The sequence below is a fragment of the Apteryx mantelli genome, chromosome 5 (genome assembly GCF_036417845.1).
Source record: "Apteryx mantelli isolate bAptMan1 chromosome 5, bAptMan1.hap1, whole genome shotgun sequence".
In the NCBI taxonomy this organism is placed as follows: Eukaryota; Metazoa; Chordata; class Aves; order Apterygiformes; family Apterygidae; genus Apteryx; species Apteryx mantelli.
The window spans coordinates 65214070-65237151 of record NC_089982.1 but is presented as its reverse complement, the minus strand read 5'-3'; the positions used below and the strand labels follow the sequence as shown (position 1 = coordinate 65237151).

At 37.9% G+C, this 23082-nt stretch overlaps 1 long non-coding RNA gene across 1 annotated transcript in view; it reads right to left on the bottom strand.

The window, feature by feature from the left end:
* Positions 1–22571, bottom strand: part of LOC106498773 (uncharacterized) — a 167074-nt gene extending 144503 nt beyond the window's left edge. The window contains exon 1 of the long non-coding RNA XR_010884285.1: positions 22366–22571. This is a non-coding gene — a long non-coding RNA (uncharacterized lncRNA). The remainder of the gene's footprint in view (positions 1–22365) is intronic.
* Between the last annotated feature and the right edge of the window lie 511 nt (positions 22572–23082).

Genomic DNA, 23082 nt, shown 5'->3' with positions numbered 1-23082 from the left:
CCTAAGTGGTGCAGGAGCATAACTTTGCTACAGGAAAAAAAGAAGAAAAAAAGGGAGGGGGAGGGGAGAGAGAGAGGGGGAGAGAGAGAGACATTTGTCTTCCAAAAATCCACAAAAACTCATTTTAAAAGTTCTCACCCAACAATTTGAAAAAGGCTTCTTTTGTCTGCTTTTCAAAGCAGTGTTTGAGTTTCTGACTGCCTTTGGACTGGTCATAACAGAACTTTCTTAGGATAGTTTTCCATGAATGTAGTCTCTGCTCCCTGAATAGTTTAATACATTTTGCTTTACTGAATGAAGATTCAGCAACTAATAAATTAATTAAAAAGCAGAAGTTGAACTGAAAAATAATCTTTTGTGATATGAATCAAAAGTGATAGCTGTAATTCAGATCTTTCCGAACCCATCCATCTGGGTCTCCTGACAAAGCAGAGATCTCGATGGAGGAGAAACTCAAAGAAGAAGAACAAAGTCTGACTGACAAACTGTGCACTTTCAAATATGATGATGTTTAGTTATTGGTAACTGGGACCATTTTTTAACTTTAGTAGGATGCCATTGAGAAGACATGCTGAAGCTGACAGAGAACATTGGGATTTCATATTAAATGGAGAAGAGCTAAATTCTTCCTCTGGCCAGACAAGCAAGCTTTTAACATCTCTCTTTAGGTAGAAGTATATTCACAGAGTGTGTGCATGGTGTTATTTTCTTTAGCCCTGGCAGGTGTAGCATAGGTATTGGTAGCAGTCTCTGATATGATGTGGATGGCCAGATGCAGCTATGAGTCAACCCACTGAATATGAGACAAATAAGCCCAGTCTGGATGACAGTATTTTGCTGCCAAGTAACAGAGAGCAAGTGCAGGTGTTCAAGACAGAACAAAAATTAGTTCCTCAGGCAAGCCATGGGAGTTTAGCTAGTAAGTAGGCCTTGATTTTGGCAGTCACATTTATCACTTATTTTTCCTTTTCTACATTTGCTATATGTAGAAGTGGTCTAAGTCTAAAAGTGATATCACTTGGGTGTGTCATAAATATGTAGGGCTAGTCATATGATTAGGGCTAGTCAGACATTTTCTGCCAACACATTTAAAAAATAATAATAATAAAAAACCCCACTCATTTGTCAAGAACATTTTATTTTTGATAGGAGTGAAAATACTTTTGGCTACTGCTATTTTGTAATATTAATGATTTTTTTTTGCTGTAGGATGGAGTTTTAAGTAAAAACAGAAAGAGATTCCCACCTGCAATAGAGCAGCCAGTAGTCAAGGAGAATGCAATTAGGCTAGAAGCCCAACTTTAAGTCTTATTTTGAATCCCCAAAGGCTGATAGTTAAGGTACTTATGGGGAACACAGGAGTAGCTTAACCACCAGCCTTATGAAGTTTTTGGTGAAAGATGTCTCTAAAGCCCTCTTCTGTGGAAGCTGTTCTCCTTTTGTGAAAATAAACAGTAACTGTGTCAAAAAGAAAAGAAGTCAAATAACTCTGTATTTTAGTGGTCAAGTTACTCAGGCACATTTTGAATTACTCCACTTATACATCCTAATTCTCTAAAGGATGTTTAAATTTACATAAAAAAATTACATCTGCACTAGGAAGTTCTAAGAGAGTACAAATTGTGAATAACCATAAGTCATTGGGAAAATGCAGAAACCATGATGACAGCAGACATCCAGTCTGAATGACTTAACAACTTGATTTGATGTGGTCTGGTGAATCCTGACTCCTGTATACAGTGGAATGATTTCATAAAGACAAGCAGAGGGTACTACAAGCCAGTTTGACCTGTAACTGGTGAGCAGATTTCTTACATCTTAGGCAAGGAGGTGCACCAATCCTCTACCTCCCAAGGGTTTTGGATTCTCTTGGCTGACACAAAGTCTTTTTTGTTTTTTTTTTAATCCCCTTTGTTTTCTGTTTACTTTTTCCTGCTACCATTGTACCAAGGAGCATCAAGAGCAGGGGTGCTCCACAATGAAGAGGAGGAGCCAAGAGGGACCACAGCACATGCAGAGCAGTGCCCCCACCCACTAGGGTGGGCAGAGGAGGACACTGATAACAGGATCTAGTAACAGTTCCAAGCAAGGTACAGGCAAAAACAAGGCTCAGGGTCCATCCAAGAAGTCCAGCTGGGAGCAACAGGAGGCAGAGCCAAAGACAGGACTGGAGACAAGCTATACCGTGCATATGAGAGGTCCATCCAGGAGACAAGCCACCTCCAACATAGGTCCAAAGTTCATCAAGGAGGAAGGGACAAAGACAACTCAGACAAGGACTCAGTGACCAGGCCCCAGCTTAAATGAGGCTCCAGAGGCCCTGGGCAGATGGTGTGGGTGGAGGCCTCAGGTGAGGCTGGTCACGGACATTAAGGCCTATGGTTGCCCTCAAAGCTCTGACAATTACAGCCTTTAAGCGTCTTCACACTACCACAGCATAGGAACACAGCCAAACAAGTTTCCAGACAAGATGGTCTCAGAATTAAAATTAGCCTAACTGTACCATTTTCTAATACTGCAGAGATGGAACTAATATTTCCACATAACATTCAGCTATACCTTGTACAACTATCAGATTTCTTAGAATTAGCTCAGGTATCAACATAGCACTGTGTAGATTTAAACATAACTTTTATCAGATCACTTAAGCCCCAAATGCATAGTTTATTTACTAGCCCCATTTTGATAACACTGAGAACTCTTCAAATCTAGGAAAAGCTAGGCAAGAAGCTTAGGCCCAAGTGTTGCCAGCATCCACAAGACAGTCTGCCTCCCACATGTGCTGTAATTCTCTTTACTAATATTATCGGACTGGCTTCTATTCAAAGCATGGCCAGATAATGGGGAAAGGAATTAGAAGTAATACATACATTTGTGACCTTTTCAAAGAAGATGTTGCAGCTGTCTGCTGAGACTGTCACAGAAAGAAGGACTGCTGATGGATATCATGGCAGCTGAAGCTTACAGGATGGTAGCAAAAATCATTTTAAGTCTTTGCTCGAACAGCAAACTGTTAGTTAGCCATAACATGAGTTCACCTCTTGTGAAAGATGTACAGAATGAATTGCAATGTCACTTAGAAATACCACACAACTGCTCTTTTAAAAAGAGAGATTGACCTCTTTTATGCCCAGCTGACTGATATTTTTTTGTTTATACTCAATCCCTTCTGAATTATCCATTCTTTTGTCTCATCACAGGACAGAGAAAGTCATAAAAAAAACTCTGTATGCTGAAAAGAATAAAGAATAAAAGAATAAAAATCAGAAGAAATTCTGCCCTTGATTTTCCAGCACAGGGACTGTCTCTGTCAAATATTTCCAGGACTAATTGTCACCTCTGTCACTCAATATTTAGAACTCTGGAGTAAATACTTGTGATATGTGCTAATTTGTTACATCAAAGTGAGAAACAGCCTTGAAACATCCTGGACTGTGATGTGTGCTAATTTGTTACATCAAAATAAGAAACAGCCTTGGGAACATCTGTGGGAACATCCTACATCCTGTGGTGGGGGCATGTACCCCTCCTGAGATAAGGGAGTTGAGCTAGCGAAGCGGCAATGTTAGTTTAGATAGCCTAATATGGTGATGGCGGTCACACAACTGTGAAACATAGCACGACCTCGAAAGTTGTAAAATATATGCGTGACCTGAGGGTCACCACTCACAATGCAGAGGGCTGAAGAAGACCCCCTAGCAACAGCCGGCGCAACCGCAGAAGTTACAGGAAGTGCCACATATACCCGGAGCTGGAATTGCATATAAGGAGACTGTGAGGGGGGGATCGCGCACGCCGTTGGTGGAGCAGGAGACTCCCCCGGCCGCCCAGCGCTGTTTTGCTTACTTGTGACTTGCTCAATTATTCTATTAAATTGGAATTTATGCAACCCGGCCCGAGTGGTTGTCAATTTGTCGCGTTTACCTATAACATACTGGTTTCAGAAATGTGGCTAATACTGTTACCAAAAGACCCCAGACAAGAAAGAGTCTCAAAGTGTGGGGGGGAATGGGGGAACTGTTACCAGCTCAGACAAGAAGGAGTCTCAACAGGAGCCTCAGACAAACATACCCAAGGACACAGGTGCAGCTGGGACTGATACATCCTGAGAAAGTACAGATAAACCAGCAGAAGCCAGTTGGAGCCAAGATTAGGACCAAGACAGCTTTTCTCAAACACGGAAGCAGGCCAAGCTGAGACCATGTATGGAAAAGTAGAGCAAAGTTCATGGCAAGACGCTGAGTGACACCTCTTCTGACACCACTAGGGACCACCAGAGACCACCAGAGACCCCCACAGAAGACCCCCAGAGACTCAGACCGCATGCGTAATGATTATGTAAAGGTAGTAATTAGTTCTAGGAAATAGAATGAATATGTATAATCATTCCTGGAAATTTAATGCATATGTATATGATAGAGCAATATAAACTTTAGATGATGCGACACACGGTGTGCACATTGGGTAGAGCTATCCCCCCTGCACCCGGCGCCATAATAAAGAGAATGCCTGCTTCCTAATGCTACACTAGTGTTAAGGAGTTTTTCTCCCAATTTTGGTGACAATACTACCAAGCCAGCACAGCTAATGAATTCATACCTGAGACAAAGAGACTTTATACACAGAAAAAGAATTAAGACAGGTCTTTTTTTTTTTTTTTTTTTTCAATAAAATAGACCACTCCATCTCTGGTCATACAAAATAAAATTATTATTATAGAAAATATGTAGGTTTACTTAAGAGGAAACCAAGAGAAAGATTTAGTATTATTTATTATGAAAATCTTTAAAAAGAACAGTTTTCCTAGCAAGTTGTTACTCCTTTTATACTAAAATATATAATATTATAGCCTGACAGAACAAAGTGATTGTCAGATAAAAAGGTACTATTTGTGACAAAGCTCCAAAAACAATTTCTTCAGTATTATCTTTATAACTTTATTCTTCTAATTTTCATCTCTATGCATATTTTCACTATAAATTTCAAGAGTCCCATTCCATTACTATGTATCAATTTATTTACATTTATACTAGTTCTAAAACTGTAAGATTATAACACAGAATAACCTTACAAATACTTTATCAAATTCTTTTAGGATTACAGCAACTTCACTAATAATTTTTGAAAACAGATAAACCTCACAAATATCTTATCAAAAGTTATCAAAGATAACACATTACAAGGCTTTATTGATTTCTATTTCATTAATAAAACAGATGCCTTCTTTGTGCTAAAGGAATTTGGTTTCGTTATGCCAATATATAAAGCTTTCAACAGGACAACCTTCTCATGCATCTAATTTTCTCCCTACTTTAACCACAAAATTTACCTGAAACTTTCATATGGCCAGCAATTATTCCTTTTGCCTGATCCATCAAATGAAGGGTTTGGGAATGAAATAAGGAACAACTTAAAACAATTATAAAAGGAAAACCAGTGATTACTTTATGGTCATTGGTAAGGTGATTATCACATAAAGGCCAAACTCTGACTTACCTGGAGAATAACAGAAGACTGAAAAGAAAATTCCAGAAGAGCAGTGAGGTATGCATCAAAAGGGTAAATACTTCCTTCGGTAACTCAAAAGCAGTATTGTCATTTAGAAAAAAATAATACAAGTAAGGAAGAGATTATTTTAGCTATATGTTCAGAGGATCAAAGGGCTCATTTCTATTTTGTTTCATTTTTATTTGTCTTGAATTATATACATCAAAAGTACGTACCTAAGAGAAAAAGAGAATAAGAAAGCTGAAGCACTGAAATTACATCAAGGAAGAGAACAGGAAACAACTTCAAGACCAGTAAGTACCTATGACTTTTTCTGTCATAAAGATAAACATTTTGACCTTTTTAAAATATAACTTCTGGAACTGCAAGGGCAACATAATCAGGGCACTTTCAAAGGACACTGATTTGATGCAATAAATTGAAGAGTTCTCAAAGAGCTAGAGAAAAGTACAACTAATAAAATGCTAAACTATAATCTACTTGTTTTTAATAATCCTATCTATTTTAAATTCAAGGGTTAGAACACTGATAGTTTTCTATACAGTTATTAGAAAACTTCAAAACTTATTTGAATTATTAATGCAATGGCAACCATTTTTCATGGGCAGTCTGTACAACGGCATTGCAAACTACAAATGCAATGCTAACATCATCTTATTGCTAAGTGACTGTATTATCTCATGATAGTCTTATCTTATGTACCTGAATGAAAACATCTTTATTTTTGTTTAAATGGTGCCATTTCCAAATCAGACTTACAAGATTACAGAAAAATTTAACAGTAAATACCATGCTGTTTTGAGAAAGTACACAAAGCTTGAGCTTGCATGAGAAGCAAGCAAGCAATGTGTCACTGATCTAAATAAAATTATAAAGCTGTCTGTGAGGCTGAGTTAAACAAAAAACAACTTAGAGAATTTTCCTTTTCCCTGAGGCAAATGACTTATGATTTATAAGAACCCTTTCTCACACAGATATATGTCGTTATTTAAATATACTCCCAGTCAAGGAGCAGGGAGGGTTGGCTGCTCCCTAAGGGACAGGGAGCCAGGAGCTGAGCAAGATAATTCATTCGGCAGGGCAGGACCTTGCTGTGAGGGAGCAGGGCGGCCGGAGGCAGCCGGAGGCAGCCCCAGCCCCGGGCACTGGGCATCTCCGTGGGGATGAGGCTGGGCTGAGGCCGGGCAGGGGCAGGGCTGGAGGCTGGCACCACTGCAGCTTCGCAGGGCAGGGACTGACAGCCCCGAGACTGACGGCCCCAGGCTGGGCTGAAATGGGGTTCTGGGCCTGGGCATGGTGGGGGGAGGCCGCAGGGGAGTCTGGGCAGGGTAAGTAAGGCCTGTCAATGCCCTCAGGTCCCTGACGTTCTTAAACTGTACTTTTTGATACAAATAATCGATTCATCTAGCTTCTCTTCTGCCTCTACAATCTTTTAAAGCTCTTCTCATTACCCTTTATGATTGTACAACCTGTAGCAGGCATATATATTGTGGCCATTTTATATATAGTGAAATCAGCCATGAAAATTAGGTCTTCATCTTGCAACTGGAAGCGAACATTGGTTGATGTCAGAACAAGTGAAAGCTCTGAAGTCATTGTTTAATGTTTCATAAGTAAGGTCAAGGCTTTGGGGCTAACTTCACATAAGGATTCAGGTATTACTACACGTGTGAAATCTAAATTTTAATGTCTTTATCATAAAACAGAAGTCAATCCTTTCAATTAGGTAAGTAGTGTCATTATCTGGGAGGATTAAAATACCTGAGAGTTAACTCTACAAAGGCCAGAACACTCAGTAAGAATGTACTTCTATTATGTTACAGAAAGTGCTTGAAACAATGAAAGAAAAGATGGCCATCTGTGAGGTGCTCCTGTCCTTCCCCATCACTTTTTCATGCCCCTGTTTTCCATAACTCATTCCACATCAGAAGGTCTGGTGCATCTCAGCTACCTAGAAGTTATAGAGTTCAGTTTCCACTCCTGCCTAGGAAGATCAGTGCCAATACCTCCAAGAGAGGAATATAAACTACTAACCAGAAAAATCCTGCATTGGGGAGTGGAGGGTTTAGGGTCCCACCTGGAAAGACAAAGTTCACTCTTCTATTTACGGTTTTTCATGTTAAAAGTACAGATTTATATAGAAATCTATCTATATACATATAAAATAAATATTTATATGTATAGAACAGACACAGAAAACTGATGTAGAAAACTGAAGTACAATTCTTCAACCTTGTTGTTGGAGCCCTCACTGAAGCAAGGATAAGGATCCATGCTCCAGTCATTTTAGTGGGTTTAAAAAAAAAAAAAAAAAGCTTTCGCTAGCAAATATGCTAATTATGAAGTTTCTATTCTATTGAGGAACAGCTTTTTTCATCCCTGTTTACCCTTGCTTTTTCTCTAGTGCCCAAAAGCATTAACAAGAACACCTTAGATCTTCATCAACCTCATCCAATTCAGAACAAACTGACAATTCAAACACTCCTCTGAGAGGTTCTTATTTCAGGCAGAAATAAGAATTAATGCCAAATCTTTCACATTCTTGGTAACGTTATAACCTCTAAGATACTGCATGAAAGAAATCCATTCTTCTGACTCTTTCTGTGAAGAGAATGCTGACCCAACTTAAGTTAGTAACCAAATGAAAAGTTTAATTCTAATAATGGCAGCACTTAAGTAATGTCATAAGTGCTTGTGTAAATTTGATGTAAATGAAAATCATTTCACCCTCCAGTAGATATTCTGACTTATTAACCAATAGAAATTAGGAAGCACTTAGGAAATTTTAAGAAATTAATGTTTAAAGTTGGTAAATTAAGGAATTTCAAAAGGAAGAGGTTCTGGGGAAGTTTTCCCAGGATGATATTTCTCATCATTAGGATTTCCAATTCCACTACGGAAAACAAAGGAACAAACTGATGAAAAAGGATCTTTTATATTTATAAGAACAGAAGAATGTTAATTTCTGACTATGCGTCTTCCTGTAGCTCTATGATAGTTTTAGTATGACTGCTCAAAGATGAACTTAATGAGTGTCAAAACTGTTAATTGCATTCTAATTCCTATCCAATCTGATGGTCAACAAATCTAATCTGCAAGATTTGCTTTAGTATTCAGTTTACATCTTTTTTGCCTTAATTTCATGCCAATATTGTAACTACATAATCTTGTCCTACACTAAATTATTTCTCTCTGTCTTAATATTTACATGCCTTAGATATGTGTAGCCTGTTAACTTTCCTGCCTTTTATCATTGCTGAGTCAAGTTATACCTACTCTCCTCTTTTATCTTTCCTCAGAAATCAATCCCTCCAACTCCTTGATCATTTTGTTGCTGTCCTCTGAATTTCACTCAGTCTGCTAATATCTTTTTTTGGAATGTAGTGTCTAATATCAAATACAATATTCAAAATACATTCACTCCAGAATACCACAAAGTAAAATTTACTTCCTCGATTGTTGCAGTGGGACCAAATTCTTTGCTGTCTTCTGACCACTTTGTATTCACTATGCCAGCTGTAAAACCTTAACGACCCTCCAAGGTCCTTCCTAATACATGTATATCACTATCTATTGTCTATCCCCATCTGACCAGGCTGCTACAATGACAGCCTTATTTGGAAAGTAAATGAAGGAATCTCTCAGAACTGAAGGAGACCAGTAATCAAGGCAGTCCACAACAGAAACTGCATTGTTAAATGTGTTGCCTCGCCTTTGCTGTCTTTATATTCAAAGTTCGTATAAAACTTTGTAGGTTTTGCAGTTTATATCAAAACTACATAGGTTTCCTGAAGCTATTAGCAACATAAGACCACCAGGGACTCCACAGGTCATCAAGCCTAGTTCTCCTGCTATCATAAATGACATTATAGGGTAATATCTTTTATGAGCTTATCAAGTTCCATCTTAAAAGTGTGCAACTTTCCCATCCCAACATTGCAAATTATTCACAAACATAAGATAGGGATAAGAACTGCTATTTCTGTTTTGCAAACAGGGAAGTTAAACTCACAAAGATTTTCTGTTGAATAAAAATAGTAGAATGGAGTTTGTCCTCTCTGATATATAGAGCTGGGATGGCCTAGGTTGTCCTAGATTTGCTATGCAAAAATAAATGCATGAAAAGTACAAAAAAAATAAAAAATTAACCATACTGTTCTTATTTTTTGACCCTAGTTTACTTAGTAAAAAATGCATTTGCTAAGACCCACAAATATTAATAGAGATATTAACAAGGAAATAAAAGCATCTCTAAATTCCAAAGCAGTTGTATTTTATTCTGTTAAACTCCTCCTGTTAGAATTGCATGACATTAAGTAGTATCCTTTTAGCTGTCTACTAAATCAGATTAAAAGATTCTGTATATTCATGCAGTCAGAATATATAATGTGAAAAAGCTATCCTTAACCTCAGTTTCTTTATGTGTCTTTGAAGTTAATGTAAAGAAGAAGAAAATCTACTGAGTGATTGTATTTATTCTGTATACCTGGAGGTATCACACACCTCTTGGCAGGACAAAGTATTTAGGGATTGGTCATATTTAATAAATTTGCTGTATTCCTCTACCTAGACTCACAAAACTCTTTTCTGGCATTTTTTTGCCCAACTCTAAGCCCTAAAAATACTTCTTTCTGTCTTGAATCTTCAAATGGAAACTTCAAAAGGTAAATTATAAAAATGTTCATTTTCATGCAAAATGGTCAATGATTTTTCTTCCTTTTTTTTCAGACAGCTGTAGCTTATCAAAGGTTGAGTTTTATTACATCAAAAGAGAACTAGCCATTTCTTTCCCTCCAGAAGCTTTCTTTGTTTATCAGCCACGATATAGTTGATAAACACCTTAATCCTTGTCATATCTCTAAGGTTGGGGCTGCCTTCAGTTTGCTCCCTTAATTTGTCCCACAGGTGTAGGCTATTTTCAATCTTACACAGCCTGTGATACTCTAAGCCACACAGTCCACACAGTCCACTAAGATATTTTATTCATTATTTGGATACGAGTTCCTTACCTTTTCTCTGAACTTCCCTAAAAACACATTCTACTGCACCAAGCTGGGTTCCTTAAGATATTCCTTTCTTTCCTCATGCATTTCCTATCCTTTCTACTCATGTTTTCTATGTTGTATCATATCACTCTCCTCTTCTACTAACATTTTGCACTAACAATGATATCAGATTTTTTGTTCTTTCAATTGTTGTTCATTTCTTTCAGAAACTTTCTTTCTGAACTGGTCTGCAAAGCCGTTCCTTTTTCTTCATCTGAATTCAACACTGAAAAGCATCTTCTTTTATAGAAATCCAGTTAAATAAACTACATATCTATTTCATATATTTTCCCATAGTTTCCGGGTCTATGTTCTTGTCTTAAAGACATGCATGAAGTTTTTTTTCCAGTTGTCAGTAACCTTCTCTCCCCTCACCACTGTTTTTTCCTATTAAAAAAAAAAAAAATCAGCCAACTCTTTTCAATGAATCCCTGATTCTTTTTTCCCCCCAATGTTAGTCATACTTTTCCTTCCATTTATTTCATTAATGTTAATCGAAAACCAATAACTTGACACAGCAACCAAAGTATACAAAAGAAGAGCAGAAGAGGAGACCTGTTTCTGTAAAATAATACAGTGTATGTAAGAGCACTATAGTTCTGTTTTATGTGAACACTTGGCTTATTATGTGACAGAAATTTTAGTTTACCAAAGCTTTTCTGGAAAACGGAATTCCAGTGCACACATGCTGGCCAGACTTTCTCAGGAGAAGGAGTTGGTGCTTTATCTCAGCATTATGATTTCCCCTGGGTCTAAGAGAAATTCAGAATTTTAGATAGCAGATTTCTACACATTACAATTTTACAGCAGTTCATAGACTGGCATCCTTCACAAGACTGGTGCTATTCAAAAATGAATTCTTGAAGCACTAAGATAATCCAAGTCATCATGAATGAATGACTATAACTGATCATAACTGACAGAAAACAGAGAAAAGAGCAGATGGAACTAAATGGATTATATATGCTTCTTTTGGTGAGGGTAGTCTTCTGAAAAAGTATTAATGAAGACCATTACTGTCCATAGTCCAACTTACAAATCTAAACAAAGAACTGGAGAAGCTAGTAAAGACCTTCAATATCTGGTTTCCTAACTTTCTCTTATGATAGTTTTCAGCATTTCTAAGGGGAATGGGAAAAGAGTATTCAAAACTGTGATAAAAATCCAAAATTGTCTGTTGGTAGCATCAGGTCTGTTGCAGCTTTTCAGTATCAAATTTATTCCATTAGTTGCCAAGTAACTAACCTTTTAGGACCACAGAACTTAATTCCAAAATAAAGCCAGTGGAGTAAGGAAAATACCAAGGGAAACTTCTAAAAGAAAGGAAAATACTGGTGTTTTTCTCACAAAGTTGGTGTTTCAGTTGATCTTTCTCCTTCTCAAAAAGGATTCTTAAAATATCATTAATAACCTTCACCATTGATGCATGTTTGGATATGTGGAATTTTCACATTCATTAGAGTGAATATTTAAAGGTAAAGTTTCCCAGTCTTAATTTTTTTGACATACAGTTATTTTCCACTACAACAGAAGGCTAACAACTTCTTTGATTTAAAGAATCTGGAAGCTGAATCCACTGCGTTCCAGAAGCATGACTGCTAAAGTCCAACAATACTACCACACTGGAAAAATGGAAAAGACAAGCTTCACAAATCACCCTCTATGAGGCTTTTAAATGATGAATTACTGGTAGTACTGTTATGGCCAAACCTAGTCCAGATGTTTATCACAGTACAAAGGAGACAGATATTTGCTTTGCCAGGGTGGGTAGAAGCCATCCTGTTGGTAAATAAGGATTTGTTGATAGTATTAATGAAGCTTAGAATTACAGTTTACAAACAACTTGAATCAATTAATGAACACTATATAAACAAGTGTAAATGCAGGTGCAACTGGGAAGAGGAGAGCAGAAGAGAGGTTCAGAAAGAGTTTTTCTAGCAAGCATTAGTAAGCACGGTGTCTACTTAGCTTGTTTATAACAGGCTCGAATGAAAAGACTATGTCAGCTAGATGACATCCTGACCATGGAGTCTCCTGGTGATTTGATGTAGGAGGAATTACCTTTTGTGGCTTCTAAAGAAATTAGTCCCCCCCCCCTTTTTTTTTTTTTTTTTTAAACTGCAGGTGGGTGGTTGTAAATGCCACAGATAGATTCACTACATCTGCTTTCCTCTAGCGTGCTAGGGAGTAGCAATCCTGTTTTGCTCATGAGATTTGACAGCATCAGTACATTGTTATCTGCTACAGCAGATGGTCTTTAGCTATGATTTCCCACATTGTGGAAATAAAGCCATACAACTGAACATTTCCTTAGCGTATCTTTGTAAGTATTTCACTGGCCAGCATCTCAGCCACTTACCATATCTTTACTGGTCATAAAAAAGCCTTTCCACAGCATGTTTTCCAGCATTCATGCTGTATTGGTGCTTCAGTGCTGAACATTTAACAAAATAAAGATCATGATATGGAAATATCAGGTACATGAATGTGGCTACGTTAAACCTTTGAGTACACTCAGTGAAACAGAGTTTCAAACACCCCATCATTTTTCAAATCAGAGAGGTGTTTATGTAACAAAAACACTCTTTTTTCTCCCAGTAAGCTTAACTTCCAAGTGTTTATTAAGAATTAAAAAAGCTATATCTTCTTCACTTTCTTATTCACATGGAATTAGAACTGATAACTTCAGCAAATGTAGTCACCTACACTAACAAAAACCACTACAAATCAAATGGGGACTCTGCATTCTTTCTCTTTATGCTGTTGCTTAAATGTCCTAGGAGTTCTACGTTGCAAGGATTCAAGCAGTTTCTTGGCACAAGGGTGGATACTATGCTGAAAAGTATTATGAGAATTCACAGAGATTGAAACAGTAGGGGAATTTAAGCTAGTCTTTTTTCACATCATCCTAATTTCTCACCTAATGCACCTGTACTCCATCCAGATGATGCACAGGCAAGAAATATCTTAATTTCTGTGTCAAATGAGTTAAAAATGGAATCTTTTTGGTCTAATCTATAAAAAAATCCTAGTCGGATGGCCTGACAGAACAGTTCCTGACATGGCATACTGATAGATATAATGAGAGCAACTTTAAATTGAAGTATGCTGAGGTAAGGAGCATAGGTTGGGGAAATAATAATGTAGAGAGAATGATAATCAGATAAAGATAAAGTTGCTTTAATGGAAAGCACTGTGTTAAGACTCATGAAACTGTGCAATGAGATGAAGTCATAATATATTGTTATTTTGTTATCACTTGAAGAAAAAATGCATTATTATATGCTAAGGTAGGTATGTGAAAGTAAATAAGTGAGAGTCAAATACTACAAAAAATAGGAAAAAAAGGGAAAAGAATTCTGTCGTATACTTTTCTTTTTCTTTTCCCCTCCTTATGCCAATTATCTAATTAAACCATAAGCTCTTCAGAGTAGTAACTTATCTTCTTGCATGGCTGTCAAGCATGTAAGACTGTTCTGTGGACCCTAAACAAACCCCTTACAAATTGGCTTTGGTGAGGTTGTTTAGACGGATTACCATAGCAATATAAAGATGAAATCCTAGCCCATTCGGAGATAATAGCAAAATGCTGACTTCACTGGAGACATTTTCAATCCAAATATGAAAACATCTTTAAATAAGGGATCTATAATACACATTTCCTATTCCTGCACTAAATATTTTAGTGTTCTTAAAAATACAAAACTTCACAAAAAAAAAAAGTATTTTTCTGAAGAGTTGTGCATTCTTTGAAGATGAAATTCAAATGGAAGAACTTCAGTCCTTAAGGTGCAAGTTTCAAAGAATTCACCTTTAAGGAAAGCCTGTGGTCTGCAGACCTAAAATACATCTCTGAGCAACCCTAGTAAAACTATCCCTAAGAGGGATGAAATTCAAGAAAGTCCTCCCTTTTCAATATTGTTTATATGATCTGTAACTCTAGGCAGCCTTTCCTTCTAGAGAATGTGCTTTTTTGTTTTCTTTCCTTTTCTGTGGAATCCATCAAAGTGTTTTTTCTTTCCTCTCAGCACACATGGAGCCTAGGAGCCCAGCTCAACATTCAGCAATGGTCAGCCTCTTCTTGGATCCAGTCTTGAGCCCCTAGTGATACATCAATCATGAAGACAAATACAAACCTTTAGAGATATAATTCTAGGCTTGTCATTGATTGAACTAGGGAAGGTCAGCAAATATTTTTACCTCAGCATCTTCATCTTTAAAAGGGGTTGATAATATTCACTTTGTACAGAGAAATATTGTGAAAATTAGTGTTTGTCCTGCACTTTGAACACATCAAAGGTTATAAAATGCTATTACTAGTTTTTGTTCCTGCTGCTTAAGAACCATTACTACTCATTCTGTATTTGCTGGCTGTTGAAAATAATTGATCCCTTTGCCTTTATAATGTCCCTTTACATGTGTGTAGATGGTTATTACATCTTTCCTTAATGTTTTTCTCTCCAGACCAAACAAGAACAGCTCTGTTAAACTTTCTTTCCAGGTTCAATTACCCAAGCCTTTCCGCATGTTTGTGTCTCTTCTCTGAACTATATTCAGTTTCTCCTGTGTATTTTGAAGTGCTGCATTCCTAAGTGATTGAAGGGCTGCAACCGAGGCCTACCCATTGCTGAACAGTGACATCTTTTAAACATAGTCTATTACATTTTGGTAAACTATCTGCATTTTGACTGTTACATCAACAAGACAGATCAGTTCTCTTCTACAGCTCACTGCACAGCCACAGGAACTTTAGTGTTGACACAAGAAGGCAACAGGCAAGGCTTAGGGGGTGGGGAAGGCATACCTGCCCCTTTCAGAAGCAGTGTTTATTTGTGACAAATTAAAGTGACCAGCTTTATCCTAATGCCATTTCCTCCTGTTTTTCTGATTGTAGTTTAATTTTTACTCTAATTCTTTATTTTTAAGAGCTGGAACTTTTCAGAATTCATTTATCTCTGAGAATTCCAAGTGGAAGTTTTTCACAAACCTTTCCTAGGATTTTCTACAATTTTTATGATAATTCTCAGAAATCTGAAAAAGGATGTTCTCAACACGGAATGAAAGTGCTATCAAATGAGGACAAAGACAGAGGTAAACAGGAAAGAAACCATAGCTCCTGGTTCCAGGTTCCTGCTGAGTTTGAAACACCCTGGAATGTGGGAGTCCTTCCTTTTCTCAGAGGCAAGATATTTCTCATCAGCACCATCACACTCTAAGGCAATAGTTCCCAACTCCTGCTAGCTGTAAACTCAGCAGGATCTGCAACCCCCTACCTCTCAAAGAAACAGTATATTTTCTCTGTGTGTTGCAGATTCTCCAGAAGAAGGGAGTGGAAGAGAGACAAATTAGATGTGAAAATGTGCTACAGTCCTGTTCAAGCTGCTACTGACAATGCATTATACAAAAGTCATGAGCCCACAAGCTACTGAGTATTATTGACTTAAATGAATGTTGGTAGGAACAGGATTTGCAGATTACTTGTCCCATGTGCCCTGAGCTCCAGGGACCAGGAAAAGATTGCCAACTGAATACTCCACACCCCACTGGGTGTAGAAGAGAACGTCCTATCCCACAAATGAACATAGGCAGTATCGACAGGGGACAGGCACACACAAGTATCATACTTGATCACACTTATCACTTTTTCTGTGTCCAGGAGTCCAAATTAGCTAAATACATTACTGGTCTCCTTGGTAGTCTTTACTGGAAGCACAGCAAGCAAAGACTGGCAGAAGTTTGACACACTTCATTTGGGCTGAAGTCCCAATAAGAGCAGGCTTTGATCCCCAACCTATCTTCTTGGAATGAATTGTCCTTTTGATACTGTAGCAGATTCAGATTGCAGTTCTTGTATTTCAAATCTCACATAAAATATACATTTTAATGTGTCTATTATTATTTTCCAAAGAGGAAGCTATCAGACACTCAACCAGGTCCCTTCAATTTCCTTTAAAAGATCAGAGCTTGTCAAACAATAATATTGACAAGAAGTGAATCACAGAAGCCTTTTCTATAGAACAAAATATTTTTCAATGAGGCAATGATATGAATTGAAAATTCAGAGTGAAAGGGAGCCACAACAGAGACTTTCTCTCACAAAGTCATCCATGAAAAGAAAAGACTGGAGAAAATGTAGATTTCTTTTCTACTTAGGCTTGAGATAACCCCCTTCATCATTTAAATGCAGAAACACTTATTTGATGGCACATCGTTGCCTTTACTGAGACAGCTTAAAAAATTTCAAAACCTCATACTTTATTTCCCATCCCTTCGCATTCAAATACACCTTTTTTCAGCTTCACATCAAACTCACAAGGTTCATTAAGTTATAACAATCTTCATACAAAAATTTTCCCCTTCACAGCCCTCTATCAATTTTGTTGCAAGAAAGCAAGAGAGTTGACTGAATTAGAGTGCATATATGCTCAGTATTCAAATGCTGTCTCTCAGCTACATGAGAATCAGTGAAAACACATCTTTGCCAAGCTAGAGAAGATTTGTGGGCTTTGCAATAGGTTGGTTTCTGGTTGGAAACAAAACTGATGATGTGTTCTTGATATTTCCTAGTTCAATTGACAGTATTTTTATAGAAAACATACTCCAGTGTTGTTTACCTCGACACAAGTGCCAAAAACTACAGAGACAATGCTTCTTCCAGAAACTACATAAAAAGTCACATAATCAAACCCAGTTACTAATAAATGCATAATATAAACAAAATCCATATATAATTATACTGTAACTCCACTGTTTTCCTCTCTTCCTTTAAAAGAAAATCTATTTTTAAAATGTTAAAAATATCTCCAAAACCAGATTACTTTCCCCCAAGCTTTCTGTTTATGAAAAGTATATTTTTACTGAACAAGTCTTTTATATAGCTGAGGAGGCATGGGGCAAGTCTCATCCAAATTGGGTACTTAAGCAAGTTGTAAAACTTGCTTAGACTTTTCAGCTGCTGTAAAATGGTATAGCTACCAGAGCTGCAAAGGAGCTATTCCAGCTAAGCACAAATGAGGATATGACCCTTCATCCAGTCTAGGTATTTCCAGGAAAGCTATCTAAAGAGCACACATATATGAGGAGAAGCAACCAAGATTCACGTAGAGATGTGAAGAATAAAGTTTGAGTTGGAATTTCCAAACACAATGTCTTTATTGTGGGCCTGATAATGGTACTCTTCAGAATGATGCTGATACCTTGCAGAAGTACCATGAAACTTGCAGGCACACAGGCTATTCAGTGAGACCGGGGTGGAATAACTAAGACCTCTGGCTGGTTGGTTTGGCCATTGCAACTTCTTCTCATTACATACTGCAATGAGGCTTTTGCACAAAAAAGCTTTTCATGTTCACTGAATGTCCATCTAAAAGGATGGTTGTGGCTTTCCTACTACGCAGACTCATTTCCATTTCTACATTAGATAGTATTGCATCCATTCTAGCTGAGAAGCATATTATATCTCTATACCTCTCATTCAAGACTTTTTCCTTTCTGATATTTAAATTTTTTGTTTCTTCTAATTCTAATTGTAACCCCTTTTATTAGACTAAATAATTATTTTTCCTCCTTATTTCCTATATCTGCAAATATTTGTAAACATCATATATCGTCTTTGCTATTCTTTAGCTATCTGTACATACATAAGGAGCTCTTTAATATCTAGAAAAGGGCTAGTTGCATAGAGCTATGATATTATGCAACATATGAGAACAATCTTCTACAGCTTATTTCAAGGATTTATGCCTGTACTGTTTGAATGGTGTTTTGTGAGAGACAAAAAATTAGTACATAAAAGAAAACAGGTGATCATTACAGTTTTGAGAAGGCCTTTTACAGTAGCCTTCCTACTCATGCCAGTAGGAAATAACTACTCTCTGAGCAATTACAAATTAGATATAATTTTTTAAAGAAAGGAGAGAAGAAATAACCAGTCAGCTGAACTGGAGCACAAAAATAGTCTACTGGTCCACCCATATGGTATGGTATTAACATGGGACTCAGTCAAAGCATTTAAGTACAATTCTCCTTTAGTGGTATCACAGAACTACCTGAAGGTTAGTGGTTAAGTCATTAACAGGCCTCACTCTGAGGCTTTTCCAACTAGCAAAGTTATTAAACCTCATGCTCCCATAAAACACAACTGGAGATCAAGAGAACAGAAGATTAGATGCACTTAATTCAACAAAATGACAAGAACTATGCACATCTTCCTATGTTTTACCTTTATCTGTTGCCCTCCAGAAGGACCCATTTGTTTACTGTGTCTTATTTATAGGCTGTAACCTGGGACAGCTTTTTCCTCTATTTGTACTATATTCTCTGCTATAGCTGGCCTTTTTACTGTAATACCACAACATAAGTATTAATAAGAGTAGTATAACAAGAATGCACCCCTAATTGGAGCTCAGGCAACACTCCTCCTTCCCTTTTATGAGTAAGAGCATTCCCCTCTCCTCTCCTTCACAAATCCTCTCTCAGATTAATAAAAGGCAGTTATATCCTGAGTCTTGCCATTGTACACAACAGCAGAGAAAAGGCAGGGGTCAGAGACACTCATCCTTCACCTTCTTCTCCTTTAGATTTTATTAAACTACTAACTCCTGTATGAAATATTTTCAAGTGCAATAGCATTTCTTAATATTTCAATAATTTAAAATGATTCTAGAAACAGTATACACCTGTTGGGCACCCATATGCAACACATCTTTGGAAGGCAAATGTTAGTGGGGAAGAATGGATACGAGGAGGGTTTTTTATTAAAAATATAAAAACGTTAACCAAATATGAAGGACGCACATTAGAGTGGCAAAGGGTGCTCACAGCAGCATGTAGAACAGAGGCAGTCAGACTACATCATTACATTCCTGTTCTGCATGATGCTCCTTTCGCCACTGCTCTCATTGAAAGGCAGAGCACGACTAACAGACTTTAAACTAGCAGAGGAAGAAGCTGGAAAAATTCAGGTTTTGATTTAGGTTTCTGCTGGTGACTATAAAGTTCTGGAAAACCTTTATAACCCAATCTCCTTGGAAAAATGTTAAAAATGAAAGTTTACATTGAAGAGATGATGTGAAGGGCAATGAGGGGAAAAGTCACTCTTCAATTCACATTTTTTCTTTCTCCATTTATGGCAGAGGGTACAAGATCAAAGGCTCTTTCCCTGCTGTTTCTTCACGTGACTAACCTTCCTTCTGTCCTCTGTATTCCTTCCTAGCGGCAAAATGCCACTTTGTGTTAAACTCCACTTACCCTCTTTGTTCACACAAACCTCAAGTTTAAATTAAATATGTTTCCTCTGAGTAAGTTGTAAGTGGTATCTGCAGTAACGTGTCAAAAGAAGAGTAAATGAACAAGAGCAGTAAGCTGCATGCAAAGGATGAAATAAAAAGCACTATTTGAAAAAAAGGGCATTTTTTATGTTACGGTGATTGTATTATAACTGTTAAGTATTATACAACCTATTTTAAAGTTAAGTCAAAATTCCTTTGCAAGTACAGTATCTCTATATTCATTTGAGCTACAGGAGAAAAGCCTTGTTTCTGCTCAGCAATATGCTTTCTTATTTTAAATAACCTTCATTCGTGCTACTTCCTGATGGCTTATATACTATTCTCCTGGTTATGGATCCATTTGTATTTCCTAGTTCCTTAGGATTTCTGTTTTACATAATGTTTTTCATAGCCTAATTCAAACACTGTTCATCTAACAACTGAGAATGAATTAACACATTATACGGAAGGTTCTCCACTGCTAGTTACATTCACACTTCAGTGGGCTGCTGAGTTTCTCCCTCATCTCCTCTTGTCACTTTCGGGCATCTCAGTGAACTGTGATTTTAAAGAGTAACAGACCGCATTCTAAAGTTGAATCATAATATGGGCCACCCCAAGTCTCTTTATCAGTGTGTTTCACTTAACCAAAAGTATGGCCCCTAAACAAATACATGCAAACCTATATGAGGGAAAAAAAGACAGAAAGACAGACAGACAGAAAAAATGGGCAAATATAGTTCCACCACACTCAAAAATCACAGATTGGAGAGACTTTCTTGCAATGGACTACAGTGCTCTGCTATCCCAAGAGACTACATGAAGTAATCTCAATCACAGTCTTTTCAACATTCATTTGTCTCATGCGTAGGAACATTCCTGTAATTGATAACCTAAATTTAGTCACAGAGAGTTTATACCAGCTTGTTCTTGTGCAAACATAGTCTTTTAGCTTAAGTAATCCTTTCCTCTGGTGTTTATTTCTGCAAAGCAAACATAACCACTCTCAGGCTTCACTTTACTGAACAGAATATGCTCATTCTGTTTCCTTCTGTAAAATAAGGTTTCCATCCTTTTGTTCATCTTAATAACCTTTTTCTATACCTGATCTTAAAAAGTATGACCAGAACCATGAAAATAATTCTATATAAGATTTTACCAATGCCTTGAAAAATGTCATTACTACTTCCTTTTCTGTAACAAAAATACCTTTTCTGATAGAGCCTCTGATGTGCTTTTTAAAAAATTTTTCACATATTGGAAGCTCTAGTCCTTCTGTCCTTTGCCTACAAAGTTCATTTCCTTCATTTTGGATGTTTTTGACTAGAAAACTCCCAGTTTATAACAGAAATTATTTTTATTAATCCATAAATGGATGATTGCCTATATTTCATCCATTTTACATCAGTCTTTAAGGTCACCTAATTCTTCCTATCAGATTTTCTGACCTTCTTCTGTATTGATGATAACTTCCAATTTTCTGTCATCAGAAAATTTCATGAGTCCCTTATGACTTTCTGTGAACATTAATGAAAATCAAATTGCTTCCCTGAAGATCCTTGAAGATAAAGGTAATCTGATAGATAAAATCTGCTTGGGTTTCCAAAGGCTTTGAAAAGTCTCTTGCCAAATGCTTTTAAAGAAACTGAACAGCAATGGCATAAAAGAGCTTTGCAAGGCTAAATTATTAACTAAAAGACAGGAAATGAGGGTAGGAAAAGATGGTTAGTTCTCACAGGGAAAGGAGGACAACTACTGGTGACCTGCTGGTGAGTTACACTCAAGATGACCTGTGCAAAAAAAATCATATATGGCTTAGGAAAAGGGCAAGCAGCAAAGTGACAAAGTTTTTCCAACTTGTAAGGATGAAGACTGATTGTGAATAATTGCTGAAAAATCTTAAAGAGACGAGGTAACAAAATGGCAGATGAGGTTTAATATAAATAAATATAAGATTACACACATGTGAATAAACAATTCTAACTTTTCAGAAAAAATGATCATTTCTGACAATTATCACTCAGAAGCATAGTTTGGGATTTTGAAAGCAGTTTTCATAAAAACATTAGCTCAATATTCAGTAGTGGTCATAAAAGCAAATCAGGTGTTAGGAATCAGTAGAAAGCAAGTAGAAAAGAAAATGTGCCATATTTTTTCCACTCTACAGATACAATGTTCTCCTGCATTTTAAGTACTGTGTAAAATTCTAGTTCCCTTATGACCCCCTATTATAAAGGTATAACAAAACTGGAAAAAGTCCAGAGAATGGAAAGAAGAATGATCAGAAGTACAAGAAAGTATCTCTATAGTTAGATTCAAAATCTTGGTACAAGCAAAAGGAAGCACTTTGTAGGTATATAAATAAATATATAAATACACACACACACATATATAGCCAAGAATTTACTGTTCACCTAATTAAAACCTTAACAATCCCATCAGAATAAAACAAACAATAATACTATCAGCGTTCACAGTCTAAATTAATACAGAAAGCCTCATGAATAATAGTACCATGAAAAGTGCTGTAGAAGAAAACTTACGGATAGCTATGCGTTTCCTTCGGCGCTGTGCTGGTGCCGCCCCGCCTGGCCGGGCCTGCGCTCCCCGGCAGCCGCCTACTCCAGCGGACGGGCGGGCGGGAGCCGTGGCCCGCCAGCATCCCGAAGGAGCGGCCCCTTCCTCCTCACTCCTGGCGTCCATTTGCGGCTCATCACAGCCTGCTTCGCTCTCGCTGATTCCCAGTTAAACTTTGAAAGTTGCGTTATAGCCTCCCCTCAACTGACTGGCAAAACAAACCATCAGAGCCCTGAGGGCCCCGCCGGGCCCCGCTGTCCCTGCCCACCCCGGGGCTCCCCCCCCGGCCGCCATTTCATCCCCGCCGGGGCCCTCAGCCCCCGCCCCGCCGCAGCAGTGCCGGTGACGGCTCCAGCCCCGCCACGGCCCGGCCCCGGCCCCGGGCCTGGGCCCTGGGCCCGGCCCCGCCGAGCCCGGCCCGTGCCCGTGCCCGTCCCTTTCCCCGCGGCGGTGCCCGACGCCCGTGGCTGGGGCTGGGGTTGCCCCCGGCTGCGCTGCTCCCCACTGAGCCCTGACACAAACAAAATGTTTGTTTGTAATGACTATATAGTTTACCAGACTTCTACCATATTGGGTATTCCCAGAGCTGAAGGTGGAACAGGTGAGGCAGCAACCACCAGACATTTGTTAAAACAAGCCAAGACCAGCTCAGGCCAACCAAGCCCAGACACCCTGCACCGTCA